Consider the following 23,698-nt stretch of genomic DNA (forward strand, 5'->3'; position numbering starts at 1 on the left):
CGTCCGAGGGTGGCTGGGTGACAGAAGTCTGTTCCACAGGCTGGCATCTGTCACTTCTCATCAGCAATGCTACGGCCCCCTCTAGACCTAACCCACAATCCTTCACTCTAACTCTCTCACATAGACAAGGCAGTGCTACTGCTCAGAAAAACAAGTCTGTTAAAAAGGGAGACAAACATCTAGTATATTCTGCAAGGCTTACGGCATAATGTCATGCCTAAACAACACCCAGTACGTGTTAATAAAAGGAAAATAAAATCAAAGTACTGTCTCTGTCTTTATGAAAAAACACTTCCTCCTCCATTAGCCAATTGCCTGGCTCCATCCCCCCACCCGCCTGCCTCCCATGATCCTCGACTGACCTCATAACTCTGAAACACATCTAGTCCTGTAGCCAATCGAGGACCGCCGTACCGTACACCATGCACTCTGACTTCACAGAATCTCTCCTCCTTCCACTACACGGCCTAATAAAGTGCCTCAATTTTCCTCCGTGGAGCTAAATGAAATTCTGGGGCCTCTGGGGGAGCAGGCTGGGTACTGTAGGTTGCTTTGGGGAGAGCAGCTACACAGAGCAATAAGGGATTGAGCCGTGTGTATGGACACTTGATTACGCCTGGGACTCGAGGGGAAATTCAGTGGGAAAGAAATCCGGACATAACAATAAAGATGTAATCCCTCCCCTTTAGAAGAGCCTGTGGTTGACAGGGCGGGGAGGTAGAGAGTCTCTACACTGTATTCTGACAGCCATTTGCATATATTTCATGCTGAACCAGGTGGGATCTAGTAGCATATTTGAAATATATATGGAACGTCATTGATACATGAAGCGAGAGAAGCTCCTATGTGATGCGGCTACTGTATATGAAATTATTATAGCCATATCATATGACCATTTCATCGGTTTAATGATTGGCTGTATGAAATGATATCATGTTACATACATCCTGTCCTCTGTACCTTCCCGAGCTGTAACACAGGATTTTGGTGAGACGAAGGTTTCCTCTAACATTCAGAGTGTGGGATATTAGATATAGATATAGATACAGATTAGTATAGACAGTGGTATAGATATTCTATTCTACATGCTGCGGTGGCAGTGGTGGTGTACCTCCTTGACCCGTACCTCCATCTCCTTGAGCACGGGGTGGTCCTCGATGCCAGGGAAGAGGACCCTCATGGCGTAGGTCCTGTATTCCAGGAAGGGAATGCCCGCTCCGTCCAGCTCCTGGGTCAACTCATGGATGTCTGTCTGCAACTCTGCAAAGGCTGGGGATCACACAGACAGAGAATTAACTTACTAAGATGTAGACACTTAAACACAGGGATGCACAGCCAGTTGCACTGGGTAAGAATGGACATCGAAGGGGATTCTGGAAGTACAGTATCTTCATTACACTCAAAGTGTGTGTATTCCAATGTTACAACTGTGTGTTYCACAGTATTATCAATGTCAACTGCAAACATATACCACCACACCAATACTGCACTGATTGGCTTAGAGAAAAAGACACATGGAAAGGGCAAGTAAATAGAATGTTGATTTCATTCTTCTGTTGTGTTTTGAATTGAATCCATACTACTTGGAAATACAAGAGAAGTGCTAAAGGAAAGAAAATAAACTGTTACAAAAAAGAGGAGAGACAATGGAAAGAGAAAAAGATGAAACAAAGTTCATCGGAAAGAAAGTCAATTAATTGGATGAGTGGATAATTAATAAAGGAGCAATGCATTTCATGCATCATTTCCTCCAGCTGTTATTGGCCTGCGTCGTCCGCTGGGATGATTATAGTAGACTGCCAAGCTCCCCCTTCTGTACGGGCTTCACCATTTCTACGTACAGTTTAGCAGCCACTCAAACATTATACAGACTGCACGATTCCTACAGGTTAATTAAGGCTTTATTATCATGCATATATGGGCCTTTCAGTATGGGTCCAATTATTCATAGAGATAAAATAACTATCAAAGTTATAATGTGAATAATAAAACATTCTTTTGACAGGGAATGTGTCTGGCTGAGTCTTGACTTTCCAACAATTGGCAAAATAAAAGCAACCATTACATCCAGCAAAGTAAACTACACAGCAGATCGTCTCCCCGTCAACAGTTGCAGCAGCATCTAATATGTTGTTAATGGGCCATTAGCCGTGTGACTGTTAGTTTTGTCTGTCTGTTTGTTTGGATTACACTGCTCTCTGATGGCCCTTAGAGCACYGCTCATTGAGCTCCACCTCTCCTATCATCCTCCCCTCCCCTGCTGACTGACACTTAGTGGGACACGCCCACCTCCCCGCAGCCAAGCCCGCCCCCCACGTCTGCTGCCCCGCCCAAACGGGTAGCATAGCCCGTCTGGGCCTCCAGCAGGAGGGGCGGGGCAGGGGGCGGGGACACAGCAACGCTCTACTTCCTGGTGGCACTCAGTGTTTTTACCTCACATCGTTGCCCAAACTTCTCATGTCTGTTGTGTGCTGCTGCTGTTTTTGTTGTAAATAAATCACGGCATGTGCATTGTATTGAGCATGTGTGGCAAGAATGCTAATTCTATCAGGTATACACGTGGAGTAACAGTAGCTTTAACTCAATCACTCTCCGATGTTCCCTGTACTGGTCGATCTGACCCCACACAGTCCCCGTCTCTCTTCCCCTGCCAGAGTTCTCTTCCTCATCTCTGTATCCATCAGTGTTTGGCGGCAGGCTGTGGGCTGAGACTGACAAGGCTATGACCCTCCGGATGGCCAGCCACAGATAAGGACCAATTAGTCTCCGTCCATCTCTCAGTGGGCAGCATAGACGCACCTCAAAACGTCAAAGCGACAACACCAACTTGGCTGTCCACACAACACACAGACACACTCACACGTTCAGAGGATACTGCGACCACACCACCAGAGAGCAAGCAGCCCTCTCGCATCAGCCACACCAACCCGTTACCATGACGACTGGACAGAGTGCAGCTACAGCACAGCCACATATCCACACAGAAAGAGAATAAGAGAGTGATTATGAATGAGGGAGAGTGAGGGGGAAAGAGAAAGAGAGAGAGAGAGAAAAAAAGAGGGGAGAGAGAAAAGAGAGGGAGGGAGAGAGAGAGAGAGAGAGAGAGGAGAGAAGAGAGAGAGAGAGAGAGAGAGAGAGAGAGGAGAGAGAGAGAGAGAGAGAGAGAGAGAGAGAGAGAGAGAAAAGAGAGGAGAGAGAGAGAGAGAGAGGAGAGAGAGAGAGAGAGAGAGAGAGAGAGCAGAGAAGAGAGAGAGAGAGAAGAGAGAGAGCAGAGAGGAGAGGAGAGAGAGAGAGAGAGAGATAGAGGCAGGGGAGAGAGCAACAGAGGAAGAGAGACGTCAGGAGAGGAGAGAAGAGAAGAGAAGAAAGGAGGGACTGACAAGGAGTGTGGACTGTCTTGATTACCCTCTTTACACTCCAGGGCCACTCTGGACTCCAGGTTGTCCATCTGCAGCTGCAGCCGTTTCAGGGTGCGGTCAGCATCACGGGACTTCCTCTTGTAGGCGATGAGCGCAGCGATGATGACCAATAGCAGCAGACCACCACCTCCGCCCGATGACCCGATGATGCAGGCAGGTCAGCAGGCTGTCTGAGTAGATCTGGAGAGTCCAGGGGAGTAACTCGACCACCACCCGGATCTGATCCACAGCAACAAGACTAGAGAAGAACACGTCACAGAGTGTAGATCAAACAAAGCATCAGTACAGTGAAAGAGACTTCCCCTCAGGAACAGCACTAGAAGTGAAGACACTGTGGGTTCTAACAAACCACATATTTACATAAAACGCAGCAGCTCTGACAGAACCCATCACAAGGATACTCTCAAATCAAAGTATTCAGTGGGGGGTTGATATAACTATTTCGATGAGCAATGATTACTGCTGACATTGTAAGTAGATCAAGTAACACAAAGTCAAAGAATGTTAAATCACTTGTATTGGGTTGGTTTCTGGGTTCAGGTGCTAAAAGTTGTTCCTGTTGACGCCAGTTTCTAAAACAGTCATGTATTTTGTATTGTATTGACAGGGAAGGGGACTGATGAGAACAGAAAAACCTGAAGGCCATAAAAGGGTTTCTTAGAAAAACTTGCAGGAGGCACAGCCGCCAACACACAGCTGGCATACTGAGGAGGCAAACAAGACAACACCACACCAGACTCTGCACACATACAGAGACATAGCCTTGTGCGTCGGGCCGGACGCCTACTGGGGGCCCTGTATGTAGGTCACTTTACACAGGGTATAGAACACACAGCTGTGTCCTTCTCCCCAGCACACCCACAGCGCACACACACACACAGACCGCGCGGCGCAGCACGCACGCACGCACACACACACACACACACACACACACACAGCACACACACACACACACACCACACACACACACACACACACACACACACCACACAACACACACACACACACACACACACACACACACAACACCACAGCCAGCCCAGCCAGCCCAGAGCGGATGGAAACAGACAGTTCTATTTTTAAAGTGCCATTGTCAAGAGTAATGAATTACTATACCAACCCATGAAAATGGTATTTCTCCAATATTCAACATGACATTTAGTTGCAAAGCAAAAAGAATCCAGCTCCAAGCCTACTGGTAGTTTGGAGAGCCATCATATTGAATTACATGGATGTGTTGTCACTACTTTCAATGTCTTTCCAGACTAGTAAATGTCACACAGATAGTGTGACTGGAGAGGATAGTAGAGATATGTTTGGAGGGGATTGTGTGTGTATTTGAGGATATATAGAAAGTAGTACTTGGGGAAACCAAAAAAATACTAAGTGCAATGAAATTAGCTGTAGTATTTTACTGAAAAAAATGTACAGAGGCAATTCCATCTTGAGTATATATAAAGGTTAGATAAAACAAAGTAAAGTCAAGGGAGACAGTGTGAACTCAGTCCAGGTGAGTCGTGTGCCATGTGAAATGAAATGGTATAGATTAAGTGCTCACTGTGACTTTGTGCTGTCCAGTGAGGTTGGGCCATTCACACAGCAGCTGAGTCTCAGACAGGGTCAGAACACAGGGGGTCTCCCCGATGAACACCGTGTAGTTCAGCCTGGAGTTACCAGGCGCTGCAGGGATTAGGTTACGACCCTGGAAGGAAACACACAAAAACAGTGTCAAATGTTTCATCTTTTTTATCTGCCCCAATCCTTTCAACCAAGGCCAAGCACAGAGTTAACCACACAAAGCCGTGCACTGGTAGCAAGGCAAGATATGTTCTATAATGTGACAGACTTTGGCGAGGCTCGTATGGAGCCAGCGCCGATGTTGGAGGTCGCACAATTTCAATCTGACAAAAGCTTTGGAAAACATATATCTTTTTCCAAGCATCTCTCTTTGCCTACGTGTCAGAGCGAGGCCATGAGCCCTGTAGCCTTCAACTCTAGAGAGAGAGCAGCAACAACAGAAGGGTGGCAGAGAAGAGCAGGTGGGGGGAGAGAGAGAGAGAGCTGTTGTGCCACCCACTGCTCTAGCAGCATGAGAGAGGTGAAGACTCAGTCTTCCAATCCCTCTCTCCACAGGGCTCCTCCCAGGCAGGTCACGCCGTGGAACACTTCAGGCATGCATTCTATTCACGATCATTTCACCCTGCATCAGCCATGCACCCAACACCCCACCCCGCGCACCAGATGAAAAATTAACTGCATGGCGAATGCGATGCACATCTCGTAAAATACCCTTGATTATTTCAGCAAATTACATTTTCTTATTCTCATCACTGTGCTAATGTGAAGGTTAGTTTTAACAAACCAGGCGGGGGATTCTCTCTGCAATCAGAAAAGGTTTAGTTAATACATTTCATTTTCAATGATGGTTCTTATGGTTTTTTTTAAAATATTGGCTCAGAGGATAATTGGATGCACAACCGTCCCAATGTTGACGTTTAGAGCTGGAGCTGAGGGATACATGAAACATTGTATAATCTAAATCGAAAAATCTGGCCGGTTACATTTGATGTAATCCAAAAACGTAAAAATATATTTTATGTAATAGTATACACTGTATTTTAATAGGGATTAACAAATACAAATACATGAATGGTTTATAAGATAGACAGGTGAAAGATAATTCCCTCGTAGACACTTGAAAATATACATTTCAGTTTCTGTGACTCGTTGAAATGACTGAGCCTCTCTGGTCCTCAGTGTTCACCCCCCACTCCCACCACTCTGCCCTGCTGGCACGCAGGCTCTCTTACCTTGAGGATGAGAGGGGAGGTGGGTTTGAGCTCCAGGACCCCGGTGGGGCTGAGGGGTTCGAACACGGGGTCGGGGTAGTAGCTGAACGTCTCGTTGACCACCACCAGAGCGTGGACGTTGTCCATGTAGAAGCCGATCTCATCCGGCCCACTGCCTGTGTCTGAGAAGCCCCTCTCGGAGTCGGTAACCGACGGGGCTAGGCACACCATCACTGAGTTATTAAACACTGTGCAGTTCTGAGCGGGACGGGAGAAAGAAAATAGTAAATAAAAGAGATTAGAAAAGTTTGAGATGACAAATTGTATGTTCCCTTACAACGGTGGTTCCCACCCCTTTTCACTCGGGCTCCTCTTGCTTCATTTGGGAACGCATTTTGCCATGTCTTATGTGTGTTTGATCTGGACATTTCTGACAAGTTATTAATAGCTCTCTAAGCTATGCAATGACTGACATGACAAGAGGAGCTGATGATGCACTACCCAACTTCAAAATTGCACCTTGTGGATTCTACTATTACAACTTTTCAAGAGTAAATTGAGACCCAGACTGAGTTCCTTAAAATAAATATGTATAATAATAATACCCTAGTCTGAATTTAAATGACTTTAACCAGGTATAACTTTTTTGAAATTATAATGAATTTACATATTTTAATAATTTAATCTCTGGAAATGTTTTRTTTAATCCCAGTATTTTCATTATAGAGATATTAGCAGTGCTATTTTGGTGGATTTTGTGGTCTCAAACCAGTGAATTTATTAACATTCTTCATCAGGAATATGGGCAAAATGTAATTACTGACAATGAAAGAGGTGGGAATGTTGTTCCCTTGTAATATAATTGCTACATTTACTATCAATATAGCATTACAAATTGTTTTCCAGATTATATATTGGCGATTCTTTCTCACAATGTGAATATTGGGTCGCGACTGAGACAACCTGGTCAAATTTGGGTCCCGAGGCAAAACCAGTTCAGAACCACAGCCCTAGTGGAGCCATGTTACTTAAAAACCCATTCAAATATTGGTTTATATGTATCTCATTACAGTTTCTCTAACTCCCAGCTAAACATTCTCAGAAAATATTACTGCTTTGCTGTGTTGGCTTTTATGTCTCCAGGTATTGCTAGTAGATTCAGAACTGTAACAATCACTTCACCTACGCTGTATGCTTCTCTACATGGACCACTTAACATGTTCACCAACACTGAGCACAAGGACCTCAGCAGCATTGTGTCTAGAGCAGAAGCTAGTTTGAACGGAGCACAAGGGACGGGCCATTAGAACAAGGTCATTAAGCAGAAGTTGATTCTCTTCCAGTAGAACTGAAGGAAAGGTTAATGGAGCCCCATGGTGCAAGGTGAGGGGGTGAGGGGCGACTTGCCAACACCGCTTTGTCATCCTGGGACATTTTAAAGGTTAAACGGCCTGGGGGAGTGTTGGATGTTTTGTTTCAAGGAGCAGGGTAGAAACAGGAGACAAAATTGGCAGAACAACCGGCAGACAGTCTGATGGCCACCCATGGAAGAAACACCAGGCGACGAGATGTGTGTGAGTGAGGTGTTTGTGAAGGGGTCTGGGCTAGGTCCATACTCACATGGAAGGATTCGGCGGAGCCGTACTTGGCTCTGATCTTAGGCTCTCTGATGGTGGCCAGGTTAGTTCCACTGACGGTCAACAGGGTTCCACCACTGACAAAATAAAAAAATTACTTTGTTAACAAATATGTAAATATGAGGATGCATAGAAAAGTATTAGACAATCAACACACAGTAGATTGAAGTATATTCATTTGCTAGCTGTTGGTAAGTCGTGAATAAAACCCCCGGAATATAAAATGTGTTGTAGGTGTACTTTAGGTCCTAGYAGACAGTCACAAATGGAGTTTACAGTCCCAGTGTCTGGAAAGCCAGTGCATAACAACACCCACTATGTCTGGCAAGTATAGCGTGTATCCATCCCTCCTGCCTTCCTTTATCTAGCCTCGTGAATGCTGTGTTCTTTGCAGTCGACTTTCTTCATCCTGCATGCATGGACAGGCAGCTCCTGGCTGAGGCTGGGCATGAGACTGGGGCTGAGGCTGCCTCTTTAAAGCAGGCTTTCTCCACAGATTGTTATTTGTGTAGAGCCTATACCTCCAGCCCGGCTCTTTATGTGAAAAAGCCCTCTTACCTCAGGTACACGCTTCAGGGAATAACCAACAGAGAATATACTCTCTCTCTTCACCCACCAGTGCAGGCCCAGACCCAGCTCCAGCCTCAGCCACTATCTACAGTGCATTTGGAAACTATTCAGACCTCTTTACATTTTCCACATTTTGTTACATACAGCCTTATTCTAAAATGTATTAAATAAAACAAATTCCTCATCAATCTGCACATAATACCCCATAATGACAAAGCGAAAACAGGTTTTTAGAATTGTTTGCAAATTTATTACAAATAAAAAACAGAAATACCTTATTTACATATTTATTCAGACCCTTTGCTATGAGACTCGAAATTGAGCTCAGGTGCATCCTGTTTCAATTGATCATCCTTGAGATGTTTCTACAACTTGATTGGAGTCCACTTGTGGTAAATTCAATTGATTGGACATTATTTGGAATGGCACATACCTGTCTATATAAGGTCCCAAAGTTGACAGTGCATGTCATAGCAAAAACCAAGCCATGAGGTCAAAGGAATTGTCTGGTGAGCTCCGAAACAGGATTGGGCCGAGGCACAGATCTGGGGAAGGGTACCAAAAAATGTCTCCAGCATTGAATGTCCCCAAGACCACAGTGGCATTCATCATTCTTAAATGGGAGAAGTTAGGAACCACCAAGACTCTTCCTAGAGCTGGCCGCCCGGCCAAACTGAGCAATCAGAGGAGAAGGGCCTTGGTCAAGAACCCGACAAAATGTGMAAAAAGGGGTTTGAATATTTTCTGAATAAACTGTCTGTTCTAAGTTTGCTATTTCTATGCTTCCCGTTCTTATGTTTTGTTTTTGTATCTTTTACTTTTGGTTTTGTACACCATCTTCAAACAGCTGAAAACACAATATTTTTGGTTATTGAAAATATATTTCAGAGTGGTACAATGGATGGTACAATGGTTCTCTACACTATATATTGCTTGTTTTGTCACATAAACTGAAATTAGGCACACTATTAGAATTTTAGCAACCAGGTAATGGCAGAGCGATTTTTGCATATTGCACCTTTCAAATAAACAAAAATGTACTACAGTAACTGTTGGCATTTAATTTTCCCACAAAACTGCAATACGTACCAAACCGCGGGTTTGGTGAACCGTTACACCCCTACTGGTTTGGTGAACCGTTACACCCCTACTGGTTTGGTGCTGGAGATAATGAATATGAGGTTGAAAAGTGGCAAAATAGCCATTTAAGCAGCAACATGGCTCCACGGGCTTTGACAAAGTAGCTTATACTGCTTTCACAAAGGATTTAAGGTATTTTGCCTGTAAAATAATAGGGCAATGTTTATATGACCCCCTTACAAACAGGCCCATTTTGACCACATTCTTGCCTGCATACACCTTTCATACCTCCTGTGCACATGCCAGCATGCTGGTGACGGGTGGGAGTGGTGAGCAGATGTGGGTGGGCATCTATTTTAATAAACCCATTGAATATACACCATCAAAAACACATCTATTATTCATTTGTTTAGAAAGGTCCTAAGAAACATTAGAAGACTAATAACATAACAACAATAGAATGACATATTTTGAGTTTATTTATGTTACGTCCAAATGAATAGTTCATTATTTAGTTCATTCAACAGACAAGACACACCTGCCTTGATCACAGTCAACACACACATATTTCGCAGTAATAATATAATGGAATATAACAGAATAAAATACAACTAATATTTTTTCCTACACAGCTTGAGTCACGGGAACGTGTGGATCCGCTGTCATATAAAAAAGTTATATTTGAAACAGAACCCATGCATTTTTTTAACCACATTTCATCTCTTTCCTACCGGCCCTCCACTTTGTTAGGGAGCAGGGCGTAGGGTCTTACATTGAGAGTATCTACATCATGATACCAATAGAAAAGAATAGCAATCCTATTTTCAAAAGCATGTCAGTCTCATGTTCATATTTCACAACCTCTGCAGGCTTTTGGTGTTGCCTTTACACGTCTGATGGAACTAATAGGTCTGCACTTGATCTGGGCTACATCATTGCATGATAAATGTTTCTGATCAGTGATAGACGAGCTGTACCACCTCCACTTATTTGCTCAGCCAAAAATAGGGCTTTGGCGGTCATGACATTTTGTCAGCTGGTTATTGTCATGCAAAAGAATCTCACAGTAATTGACCGTTAATTAACATAAATACGTTTAGCATCTCCAGGTCTCCACACGTACAAGCCGCTGATGCGTCTTTGGAACATCTACATTTTAAAAAGTCTAATAAATCAATTGAATATACACCATCACAATAAATCCATTATTTATTTTAGGCAGGTCTAAAGAAACATTCTGATATGAAGAAAATGTATTTCAGAAGAACAGAATATGAGTTGGTCTACTGTATGTTATGTGGCTATGCTCCATGTCATAGGCTGTAGGCTTGTTCCTTTAGCAGACCAGATATGCTATCAGTCCCAAACCATTATTTTATATTAGGTTATTTGATTTTATAGTAAGAAGAATATAATTGACAATATTTTTCCCATTCTGGAGTTAGTCTGCAGATTCATTTATTTTTGCCCGACCTACAGACAGTGATATCAGTCCGCTAATACAGGACTAGTAGAGGCTCAGTGCACTACTTTCGTAAAAAAATTATAACAATAATACAAATATTTATATACTGTATATATATATTTACATACAGTACCAGTCAAAAGTTTGGACAACCTTACTCATTCAAGGGTTTTTATTTATTTGTCCTATTTTCTACATTGTAGAATAATAGTGAAGACATCAAAACTATGAAATAACACATATGGAATCATGTAGTAACCAAAAAAAGTGTTAAACAAATGAAGTAGTCACACTTTGCCTGGATGACTCCATGCAGATCTCCTCTAGAGCAGTGATGTTTTGGGGCTGTTGCTGGGCAACACAGACTTTCAACTCCCTCCAAAGATTTTCTATGGTGTTCAGATCTGGAGACTGGCTAGGCCACTCCAGGACCTTGAAATGCTTCTTACGAAGCCACTCCTTCGTTGCCCGGGCGGTGTGTTTGGGATCATTGTCATGCTGAAAGACCCAGCCACGTTTCATCTTCAATGCCCTTGCTGATGGTAGGCTTTGTTACTTTAGTCCCAGCTCTCTGCAGGTCATTCACTAGGTCCCCCCGTGTGGTTCTGGGATTTTTGCTCACTTGTGATAATTTGACCCCACGGGGTGAGATCTTGCGTGGAGCCCCAGATCGAGGGAGATTATCAGTGGTCTTGTATGTCTTCCATTTCCTAATAATTTTGATTTCTTCAAACCAAGCTGCTTACCTATTGCAGATTCAGTCTTCCCAGCCTGGTGCAGGTCTACAATTTTGTTTCTGGTGTCCTTTGACAGCTCTTTGGTCTTGGCCATAGTGAAGTTTGGAGTGTGACTGTTTGAGGTTGTGGACAGGTGTCTTTTATACTGATAACAAGTTCAAACAGGTGCCATTAATACAGGTAACGAGTGGAGGACAGAGGAGCAGGTCTGTGAGAGCCAGAAATCTTGCTTGTTTGTAGGTGACCAAATACTTATTTTCCACCATAATTTGCAAATAAATTCATTAAAAATCCTACAATGTGATTTTCTGGATTTTTTTCCCTCWTTTTGTCTGTCATAGTTGAAGTGTTGAAGTGTACCTATGATGAAAATTACTCTCATCTTTTTAAGTGGGAGAACTTGCACAATTGGTGGCTGACWAAARWWTTTTTTGCCCCACTGTATCACCAGGTGATATTTCGCCCAAACTCCGTATGCCATGGGCTCTCCAACCCTATTCCTAAGCCGTAGGCAGAACTTTATCGAAATTACTACAAGGTCGTTAGGCGGAAAAAATAAATTGGGCTTTGATACCGGCAATACCTTTCAGATATAAGGAAAAGGCTGAAAAAAGATAGTGGAAAAACGTCTTAGTATGAAAAGGATTACTGCTTTTCCTCTCCTTCTCTTTCATTATCTCTTAATTACTCCTTTGCTTCTCTTCTACTTTGTTCCTCGTATTCTCTCCCTTTTCTGTATATGATAAAGCAATTRAGCAGCCACTTATTCAATCAATAAGCTATTTAAAAGTATTTTTCTACAGCAGAAAACCGAGAAAGTTGCAAATACGATAATAAGCCAATCTAATTCACCAATCTCAGTATACAACTCCCTATTCAAAACATTGTAATGCAGTGAATATGCAATGCCATTAACATAGACATGAAAGTAGAAGTTAATGCACAGATGAACAAAAATATGTTGTTCACACATCTCCAAGCCCCCGGTGTATTCTACGCTGGAGTGTGTGAATAAGGCATTTCGGCCTACAGTATAGCGATCACATCGATGAGCTGAGAGAATTTTGGCTATGAGAGATCCAGGAATCTCAGTCATTTTGTCGCTTGTTTTTCATTTGTTTATGCATGTGTTCCCGTCTGTTTCTCTGTGCCAGACGGAGCCCAGATCTGTGGCGAATCACTGGAGACTATTGAGGAACATTCAGTCAGTCAGCCCATCCACCCATCCAGGCTCTGTAGCTGGGCAGGCCACCCCTGGGTGGGCTCAGTGGAGCAGAGCAGAACCCCCCCACCGTCACCCCCCAACCCACAAACAGAATTCAACACACATGTAGATCCTAACAAATACACACCGAATTTTAGACACAGAGCACAGAGGCATGGGGGCCCTGGGGCAGCGGTTGGGCCACAGCTGCTCCTTAGCCAATCCCACAGAGCAATGACTATACCCCATTTCAATCCAACAGCCTATTAGATCAACCTATTATAGATGAAGCAGAAATTGTTTCAACAGAGACACAGGGAGAGAGAGAGACACACACAGAGACAGAGAGAGAGAGAGAGACACACACAGAGACAGAGAGAGAGAGAGAGAGAGAGAGAGGGGTGAGGGCTATCGCATCTTGTAACAGTGTCTCAAAGGGTTAACCAGGAAGCAGAGCATTTTGGGTCAAAGTGGACTTTCCACAAGGTTCTGTGTTTTCCTCTCTAACTCTTTTAAAGAGGTGCCACTGTAGCTCCAGTACTGCACAGCTGTCCAGCACCAGAGAACCAGGTGATATCAATGTAAATACCCAGATCCTCTCCCTACCTAGCGATGCTCCAGTCGGGTTCAATCCTCAGGACGGTGGGGTCGTCGGTGTAGTTATATTTGACCTCTGGGTTCCTCAGCTCAGCAGAGTCGATGTCCACCATGACTGGTGTGCTGCCTGGGGTCAGCCCCGCTGGGGTCACACACACTATCTCCCGGGCATTCCTCCTGCAGAGAGAGGGGGAGAAACATGGTTAAAGGATGACAACGGTTACAAAGAGATATCATTCACGAGTTTCATCAGTATGACATAAACCAATGGTCTAGGTTTCAGCACCTGTCTCTAAAGAAATGGTCATACCTTATGTCAATGTGTACATGAACGAGCGCTTCATTTTTAAAAGCCGTGTCTACCAATGCTTGGTGTGTCTAGTCAATTATTACACAGTAACTACGATAACTAATCTGTAGCGCTGTTGAATGATGCTTGTATTTCTGGGAAAGTGCCGCAGTCTTTCTAGGAAGAGAGGAGAGGAGTGATTCTGGTGTGATTCCCAGGTCCTGATTGGAGACGTGCCTGCAATGTCTCCTCTGATTTCCCTCGCCCCGTTTCCATGGGAACCCGCTTCACAACGCACGCTCCACAAACCCTCCCAAGATTGCATATATTTTGACAAGGTGGTTGTGACAAACAAAAAAACGAGAATGAAACAGACACAAAGAGGACGAGAGAGAGAAGGAGACAGACACAAAGAGGACGAGAGAGAGAAGGAGACAGACACAAAGAGGACGAGAGGAGGACACCAAACACAAAGAGGACGAGAGAGAGGAGACAAACACAAAAGAGGACGAGAGAGAAGGAGACAGACAGAAAAGGACGAAGAGAGAAGGAACAGACACAAAGAACGAGAGAGAGAAGGAGACAGACACAAAGAGACCGAGAGAGAGAAGGAGACAGACACAAAGAGACGAGAGAGAGGAGAGACAGACACAAAGAGGACGAGAGAGAGAGAAAGGAGACAGACACAAAGAAACGAGAGAGAGAAGGAGACAGACACAAAGAGGACGAGAGAGAAGGACACAAACACAAAGAGGACGAGAGAGAGGAGACAAACACAAAGAGACGAGAGAGGAAGGAGACAGACAGAAAGAGAGACGAGAGAGAGAAGGATACAGACACAAAAGAGGACGAGAGAGAGACGGAGACAGACACAAAGAGACGAGAGAGAGGGAGGACAGACACAAAGAGGACAGAGAGAGAGAAGGAAGAGACACAAAGAGGACGAGAGAAAAGAGACAGACACAAAGAGGACGAGAGAGAAGGAGACAGACACAAAGAGGACGAGAGAGAAGGAGACAGACACAAAGAGGACGAGGAGAGAACGGAGACAGACACAAAGGAGATGAGGAAAGAGAAGAGGACAGACAAACAAAAGAGGACGAAGAGAGAAGGAGACAGACACAAAAGACGACGAGAGAGAGAGACAACCAAAAGGACGAGAAGGAGACGGAGACAGACACAAAGAGACGAGAGAGAGAGAGGAGACAGACACAAAGAGGACGAAGAGAGAAGGAGACAGACACAAAGAGGACAGAGAGAGACGGAGACAGACACAAAGAGGATGAGAAAGAGAGAGACAGACACAAAGAGGACGAGAGAGAGAAGAGACAGACACAAAGAGGACGAAGAGAGAGACGGAGACAGACACAAAGAGGACGAGAGAGAGAACGGAGACAGACACAAAGAGGACGAGAGAGAGAAGGAGACCGACACAAAGAGGACGAGAAGAGAAGAGACAACACAAAGACGAGAGAGAAGGAGACAGACACAAAGAGATGAGAAAGAGAGGAGACAGACACAAAGAGGACGAGAGAGAGACGGAGACAGACACAAAGAGGAGAGAAAAGAGAAGAGACAGACTCAAAGAGACGAGAGAGAGACGGAGACAGACACAAAGAGGATGAGAAAGAGAAGGAACAGACACAAAGAGGACGAGAGAGAGAAGTAGCACTGCAGAAAAAAAGATAATCTTCTGATTATCTTTAAAGGAAATAAATAGAGATAGATGTTGTTTCTATCCAGGATAACAGTGGAAACAGCTTGGCTGAGGACAGAGACCTACTGTAGCACTGTGACATGTATGAACATCAGCAAGATTACATGCACAGACACAGTATGACAAAGAAAAACACACAGACAGCACGGACACAAGCACACCACACACACACACTCATCTCAAACACTTCCAGTCAATGGAGGAGGTGAATCAGCGGAGATGGGGCATTTCATTGATAGAGTCCTGGCTCTGGTCCAGGTAGAAGTGTCTGCATTATCAGAGGCTGGCAGAGCATTCTCTCCTCCCCTCACTCCCCCTGTATCTCTCCTCCCCTTCACTCCCCCTGTATCTCCCCTTCCTCACTCCCCCTGTATCTCTCCTCCCCTCACTCCCCCTGTATCTCTCCTCTCCTCACCCCCCTGTATCTCTCCCCCTCACTCCCCCTGTATCTCTCCTCCCCTCACTCCCCCTGTATCTTCTCCTCCCCTCACTCCCCCTGATATCTCTCCCCCCTCACTCCCCCTGTATCTCTCCTCTCCTCACCCCCCTGTATCTCTCCTCACCTCACCCCCTGTATCTCTCCCTTCCTCACCCTCCCTGTATCTCTCCTCTCCTCACCCCCCCTGTATCTCTCCTCCCCTCACTCCCCTGTATCTCTCCTCCCCTCACTCCCTCTGTATCTCTCCTCCCCTCACTCCCCCTGTATTCTCTCCTCTCCTCACCCTCCCTGTATCTCTCCTCACCTCACCCCCTGTATCTCTCCTCTCCTCACCTCCCTGTACTCTCCTCTCCACCCCCCTGTATCTCTCCTCTCCTCACCCTCCCTGTATCTTCCTCTCCTCACCTCCCTGTATCTCTCCTCACCTCACCCCCTGTATCTCTCCTCTCCTCACCCTCCCTGTATCTCTCTCTCCTCACCCCCCTGTATTCTCCTCTCACTCCCGTTCTCCCTCCCACTCCCCCTGTATCTCCCCTCCCCTCACTCCCCTTATCTCTCCTCCCCTCACTCCCCCTGTATCTTCTCTCCTCTCCTCCACTCTCCCCTGTATCTCTCCTATACTCACCCCCCCTGTATCTCCCCTCTCCTCACCCCCCTGTATCTCTTCTCTCCTCACTCCCCTGTATCTCTCCTATACTCACCCCCCGTATCTCCCCTCTCCTCACTCCCCCTGATCTCTCCTCTCCTCACCCTCCCTGTATCTCTCCTCTTCTCACCCTCCCTGTATCTCTCCTCTCCTCACCCCCTGTATCTCTCCTCACCTCACCCCCTGTATCTCTCCTCTCCTTACCCCCCTGTATCTCTCCTACCTTCACCCCCCTGTTTCTCCCTCTCCCCACCCCCTGTTCTCTCCTCTCCTTACCCCCCCGTTTCTCTCCTCACCTCACCCCTGTTTCTCCCCTCTCCTCACCCCCCTGTTTCTCTCCTTCTCCTTACCCCCCCTGTTTTCTCCTCACCTCACCCCCTGTTTCAACCCCTCTCCTCACCCCCTGTTTCTCTCCTCTCCCTACCCCCCTGTTCTCTCCTCTCCTCACCCCCCTGTATCTGCTCCTCTCCTCACCCCCCCTGTATCTCCCCTCTCCTCACCCCCCCTGATCTCTCTCACCTCACCCCCCTGTTCTCCCCTCTCCTCACCCCCGTTTCTCTTCTCTCCTTACCCCCCGTTTCTCTCCTCACCCCCCCGTTCTCTCCTCTCCTCACCCCCCTGTATCTCTCCTCTCCTCACCCCCTTTCTCCCCTCTCCTCACCCCCGTTTCTCTTCTCTCCTTACCCCCGTTTCTCTCCTCTCCTCACCCCCCTGTATCTCCCTCTCCTCACCCCCCCTGTATCTCCCCTCACCTCACCCCCCCTGTATATCTCTTCTCCTCACCCCCTGTATCTCCCCTCTCCTCACCCCCCCTGTATCTCTCCTCACCTCACCCCCTGTATCTCTCCTCCCTCACTCCCCCTGTATCTCTCCTCTCCTCACCCCCCCTGTATCTCTCCTCCCCTCACTCCCCCTGGTATCTCTCCTCCCCTCACTCCCCCTGTATCTCTCCTCCCGCACTCCCCCTGTATCTCTCCTCCCCTCACTCCCCCTGTATCTCTCCTCTCCTCACTCCCCCTGTATCTCATCCTATACTCACCCCCCGTATCTCCCCTCTCCTCACCCCCCTGTATCTCTCTCTCCTCACTCCCCCTGTATCTCTCCTATACTCACCCACCCGTTATCTCCCCTCTCCTCACTCCCCCTGATCTCTCCTCTTCTCACCCTCTGATCTCTCTCCCCCCTCACCCCCCCCTGTATCTCTCCTCCCCTCCCACTCCCCCTGTATCTCTCCTCTCCTCACCCCCCTGTTTCTCTCCTCTCCACCACCCCCTGTATCTCCCTCTCCTCACCCTCCCCTGTATCTCTCCTCACCTCACCCCCTGTTTCTCCCCTCTCCTCACCCCCTGTATCTCCCCTCACCTCACCCCCCTGTATATCTCTTCTCCTCACCCCCTGTATTCTCCCTTCCTCACCCCCCTGTATCTCCCCTCTTCTCACCCCCCCTGTTTCTCTCCTCTCCTCACCCCCCTGTATATCTCCTCTCCTCACCCCCTGTTTCTCTCCTCACCTCACCCCCCTGTTTCTCCCCTCTCCTCACCCCCCTGTTTCTCTCCCTCTCCTTACCCCCCTGTTTCTCCCCTCTCCTCACCCCCCCTTTATCTCCCCTCTCCTCACCCCCCCTGTATCTCTCCTCTCCTGACCCCCCTGTATCTCTCCTCACCTGACCCCCCCTGTATATCTCCTCTCCTCACCCCCCTGTATCTCCCTCACTCCCCCAGTCAGGAACCTGGCACTCACACTCCCTGGCTGGGCTCTACCTCTCAGCCCCGATGGGTGGCTGACTCCCTTACTATTCCTTAGATAGACAGTAAATGTACAGCACTGTGCATGGTGGACCCACTGGTGTAAGACTTGGTTCTGAGAGCTAAGTAGAGACAGGTGAACAGACTTAGAGACAGACAGTGACAGACACTCACTTTTTGAAGTGGCAGGGGTGGCGTCCGATGTTGACAAACACAGAGCTGCCGGCGTTGAGGTGGTTGCCCTCAATGGTGACCCTGGTGCCCCCAGAGAGAGGACCCTGAGCAGGCAGCACTCGAGTGAAGAAAGGTGTCTGGAGATGGAGGTAAACCATAACACATATGTTTATACATTTAGATTAGCAAAAAACAAAATCATCAATACTCAGTCTAATGTAAGGATCCATCTAGTGTGTCATCTGGATACGACTTACCACAAAGGTGAATGCCCGGGGTGAGAGGGCCCTGTAGTCCGTCAGGCAGTCCCTCACACACACCTCCACGTTGGCCTCCTGCACTCTGTAGCCCGTGGCATCATTTAGCAAACACACAATTCTGTACGTGGAAGAGGGTAGGGAAGGTACGGAGAGAGAGAGAGATGGAGGGAGGGAGAGGGGAGTTAGGGATTCACATGAGCGTTCACCCGTGAGGTCAGCTGTAACCTACTGTAAAGGTGTCTGATATTTGCCTAGTGAATCCTCCAATTTTAAAGGAGCTGTTGTTTGGAAAGATTGTTTGCTCTATCTGGATAGAGTAGAGGGAGTAGAGGGAGTAGATAGAGTAGGGAGGTGAATATCACAGGAGAGCAAGGAAAATACTCAAGACGCGGAGAGGAAATAATATACACTGAGAGAAAGAGAGCGAAAGGACAGGTGAAGAGAGAGAAGGACAACGTCAACAAGAATCAGAGGAGGACAGGAGATATACACTGAGGAGAGGAAGATGGACACAGAGCACAGGTGTAGAGGGAGGGGCGATGGTAATATGAAAGTGGTGAGAGCCAGGCAGCTGAGCCTCCTCACCTCTCAGCGCTAATGTACTCCTCCTCAATGGGGATACAGGGCACCTTGCCCAGACGCACTCCTGTCTGGATGTCCCTGAACTGTAGGCCCAGGTTCTCCCCCGTGATGGTCAGCCTGGTGCCCCCCTGTCTCGGCCCCGTCTCCGGAAACAGCTGCAACACAAACAGAGCGAGGGGGGGATCAATGACTGTCTGGTTAGAAGCCACTGAGAGGCAAGGTGAGGCTGCTGTATTGTAAGTGTATGCAGACCAAAGGGGACTTTGTGAGAGAGAAGTCTGTGAACGGTCAGCAGGGGATGTATAACAACAGGAAGGCTCTCTCCCTTTCTCTCTTGATCACCCAAACACCATAATCCAGCCAGCCATGTTTTAATGAAGAAAAATCACCTCTCCGCTTTGAAAAACAGAAAAACCTTGTGTGGCGCACAGCGAAAGGCCTCTTCTCCACCTAACTGAAACATATTACACCGGCTCCCTCGTCACTGCTTTGTAGCAACGTGCCACACAGCAGCGCCATAATGTGATTTATTTAGCCAAATCACTCCCCGTAACGAGGACAGGTGTGGCATGACAAAACAAATATGGTGACTGATGTGAGGCGGCAGCGTCCGGGAGGCGGCCTCTAACAACCATCACAAGGTAATTATGGGTAATCTCACTGGTTGCCTGTTCCACCACATGGTTGGCTGGGCAGAGCATGTCGGGGAAACGGCACCCTGGCATGTCCCGAGGCATGGTGGCGTTTCATTGGCTGGCCATGCATGGGTTCTGTAGTGGCCACAGGAGCAACCCCAGTGGGCAGGCTCTCACAGCAGACTAACCTCACCCAGCCCCAGAGCTATCCCTCTACCACATGATGACATGGTAGTGGTAGCTAAAGGCCTGTGTAAAGCAGCGTGACACGCTGTGGTTGGACTGGGAACCAGGGCAACATGGCCAACATGAGGCAGGCTATAAACTGGGTTGTTAATGTGTTCCAGGAGAAGCCGGTGAAGGATGGCAGTTATGTCATCAGGCAATGGCAGGGACTGTTTCTGGAACCGCTCAACACGGTTTAGAGAAGGACAGTAGGGCCTATAGAAATAGTACAGCAGACAAACACAGTATGAACCTACCCTGACAATGCCAAATTGTGTGGCACATTGTTTGTCAGGGGGGAGTGAGGGGGTTGTTGTGAGGCTGAGGGGCGACTCTTATAGTCATAATAACAACCAAAACAGAATGAATGCTGGAGCACCTTCAGCCTCCTACAGTAGGGTGTGAGACACACACATTGGCTGTGACCTTCAGAGGCCTCTGTGTTATATAGCCTTTCTAGTATGTTTTCTAATCTTATGAGTTCTCAGTCTGACTCTCCTACTTCTAGGAACCTCTAGGACCTGGCATGAGGAAAACACTAGCCTCTGAACACTGAACTCTGCCAATGAGAGTTAAAACAGTGAAGTAGTGTGCTTTAATTGGTTTCAGAGGGGTTACTTCACATGACCCCCCCACACAGACACACTCCCTGACAGAATGAGAGGAGAGAGCGAGAGCAAAAGAGAGAAAGAGAGACAGAGAGAGAGAAAGAGACAGAGATAGAAAGAGAGAGAGAAAGAGAGAAAGAGAGATAGAAAGAGAGAGAGAGAGAAAGAGAGACCGTCTTTCTCTCTCTCTCTCTCTCTCTCTCTCTCCTCTCTCTCTCTCTCCTCTCTTCTTCTCTCTCTCTCTCTCTCTCTCTCTCTCTCTCTCTCTCTCTCTCTCTCTCTCTCTCTCTCTCTCCCTCTCTCTTTCTTCCCTCTCTCTCTCTCTCTCTCTCTCTCCCTCCCTCTGTCTGTTTCACTTTATTCATATGATGGGGATTGTGTGCATCAGTATATTAGCAGGTGGATAGCTTGTAATTTCATTTGGAATATTCAAGTATTTAACCAGATTTTCCAGCTCTTTCTTTATTGCACTAGGAGCCCCAGGTGGTGAAAGTAATTGAATTCTCTTTCTCTTCCTCTCATTGTCTGTCAATAAGGAGCATCTCATGAATTTTGACTGATGGCTCGACTGCTAGTCGGTACTCAGAGGGCCCAACATCCCACCCTCCTTTCCAATCCATCACAAAGGGTCTGAATGGGGAAGACAAAGCGTCAGAATGAGTCTACGTTGATAAGGGGAGGGGAGTACAGACTCCCCAGAGTCCCTCCCTAGCATCCCCCCCATAATAACCAACTCTCCCTCTCCTCTCCTCTTTCAATCCCTCCCTAGCTAGGCTGGTGCTCTCTTAGTGTGTGTTGTGTGCGTGCGTGCGTGCGTGCGTGCTGTGTGTGTGTGCGTGTGTGTAAGCTGTCTCAGATAAATATTATATCAGAGTGAATGCTGGGAGGGAGCCGGGTAGTGGATGTTCCTGAGCGACTCATTATCTTTTTATCCTCCAACCCCCTTGTTAGAGAGCATCTCTGATTGCTTTGACACTTCAGCATGTAAATTACATCTGTTGTTCTGCTGCGTGGTGTGAGAGGAGTTTTTTTATTCAGATGACGAGGGGGATGTGATTAGAGAGAGGTGGATTGAGAGGGTTGTACAAGAAGGTGAAGAACTACAGGAGTGGTGAGGTGGAGTGGAGCTCAGCACATAAAGTTAGGGATTCTTCCGAGTATGATCTGCTCCAGTATGTTCCTGCTGTGGCTAAGATCCATCTCCAACAATCAGCACTTGTCCAATGTTTGCAATCAGTGGAACAATGAGGTATTCCACTGTAAAGTGGGCTCTCGTTTGTCCTATGCACATATACTTCTCTTCTCTATATAACAGGCCCTTCTCCCTTCTCTCTCTCTCTCTCTCTCTCTCTCTCTCTCTCTCTCCTCTCTCTCTCTCTCTCTCTCTCTCTCTCTCTCTCTCTCTCTCTCTCTCTCTCTCTCTCTCTCTCTCTCTCGCTCTCTCTCTCTCTCTCTCTCAATATATATATATATACTTATATATACAGTTGAAGTTGGAAGTTTACATACACTAGGTTGAGTCATTAAAAACTCGCTGTTCAACCACTCCACAATTTCTTGTTAACAAACTATAGTTTTGGCAAGTCGGTTAGACATCTACTTTGTGCATGACACAAGTCATTTTTACAACAATTGTTTTACAGACAGATTATTTCACTTATAACTCACTGTATCAACAGTGAGTTTACATACACTAAGTTGACTGTGCCCTTTAAACAGCTTGGAAAATTCCGAAAATTATGTCATGGCTTTAGAGCTTCTGAAAGCTATTGACATACTTTGAGTCAACTGGAGTGTACTGTGGATGTATTTCAAGCCTACTTCAAAACTCAGTGCCTCTTGCTTGACATCATGAGGGAAAATCAAAAGACTTGTTCTGTCTCCGTAGAGATGAACGTACTTTGGTGCGAAAAGTGCAAATCCATCCCAGAACAACAGCAAAGGACATTGTGAAGATGTTGGAGGAAACAGGTACAAAAGTATCTATATCCACAGTAAAACGAGTCCATATCGACATAACTGAAAGGCTGCTCAGCAAGGAAGAAGGCCATGCTCCAAAAACCGCATAAAAAAGCCAGACTACGGTTTGCAACTGCACATGGGGACAAAAATCGTACTTTTTGGAGAAATGTTCTCTTGCGTTGATGAAACAAAATAGAACTGTTTGGCCATAATGACCATCGTTATGTTTGGAGGAAAAGGGGGGAGGCTGTGCAAGCCAACTTATTGTGGAAGCTTGTTTGGAAGACTACCCGAAACGTTTGACAAGTTAAACATTTTAAGGCAATGCTACCAAAATACTAATTGAGTGTATGTAAACTTCTGACCCACTGGGAATGTGATTAAATAATTAAAAGCTTAATAAATCATTCTCTCTACTATTATTGCTGACATTTCACATTCTTAAAATAAAGTGTGATCCTAACTACCTAAAACAGGGAATTTCTACCAGGATTAAATGTCAGGAATTGTGGAAAACATGAGTTTTAATGTTATGGCTAAGGTGTATGTAAACTCGACTTCAACTGTATCTTCTTCTCTCTTCTCCTCTCTCTCTCTCTCTCTCTCTCTCTCTCTCTCTCCTCTCTCTCCTCTCTCTCTCTCTCGCTCTCTCTCTCTCTCTCTCTCTTCTCTCTCTCTCTCTCTCTCTCTCTCTCTCCTCTCTCTCTCTCTCTCTTCTCTTCTCCTCTCTTTCTCTCTCTCTTTCTCTCTCTTCTCTCTTTCTCTATCTCTCTTCTTTCTCTCTTTCTCTTCTCTCTCTCTCTTCTCTATCTTCTCTCTCTTCTCTCTCTCTTTCTCTCCTCTTCTCTCTTTCTTGTCTCTTCTCTCTTTCTTTCTTTCTCTCTCTCTCTTCTACTTTTCTCTGTCTCTCTCTCTCTG

The 23,698-nt window shown here is 46.3% G+C and overlaps 1 pseudogene; it reads right to left on the reverse strand.

Moving 5' to 3' along the window:
* The window catches only part of LOC112071956 (plexin-A1-like), a 152,655-nt pseudogene that overhangs the window by 19,374 nt on the left and 109,583 nt on the right, over positions 1–23,698 (reverse strand).

This window comes from Salvelinus sp. IW2-2015, unplaced genomic scaffold, assembly GCF_002910315.2.
Source record: "Salvelinus sp. IW2-2015 unplaced genomic scaffold, ASM291031v2 Un_scaffold1784, whole genome shotgun sequence".
In the NCBI taxonomy this organism is placed as follows: Eukaryota; Metazoa; Chordata; class Actinopteri; order Salmoniformes; family Salmonidae; genus Salvelinus; species Salvelinus sp. IW2-2015.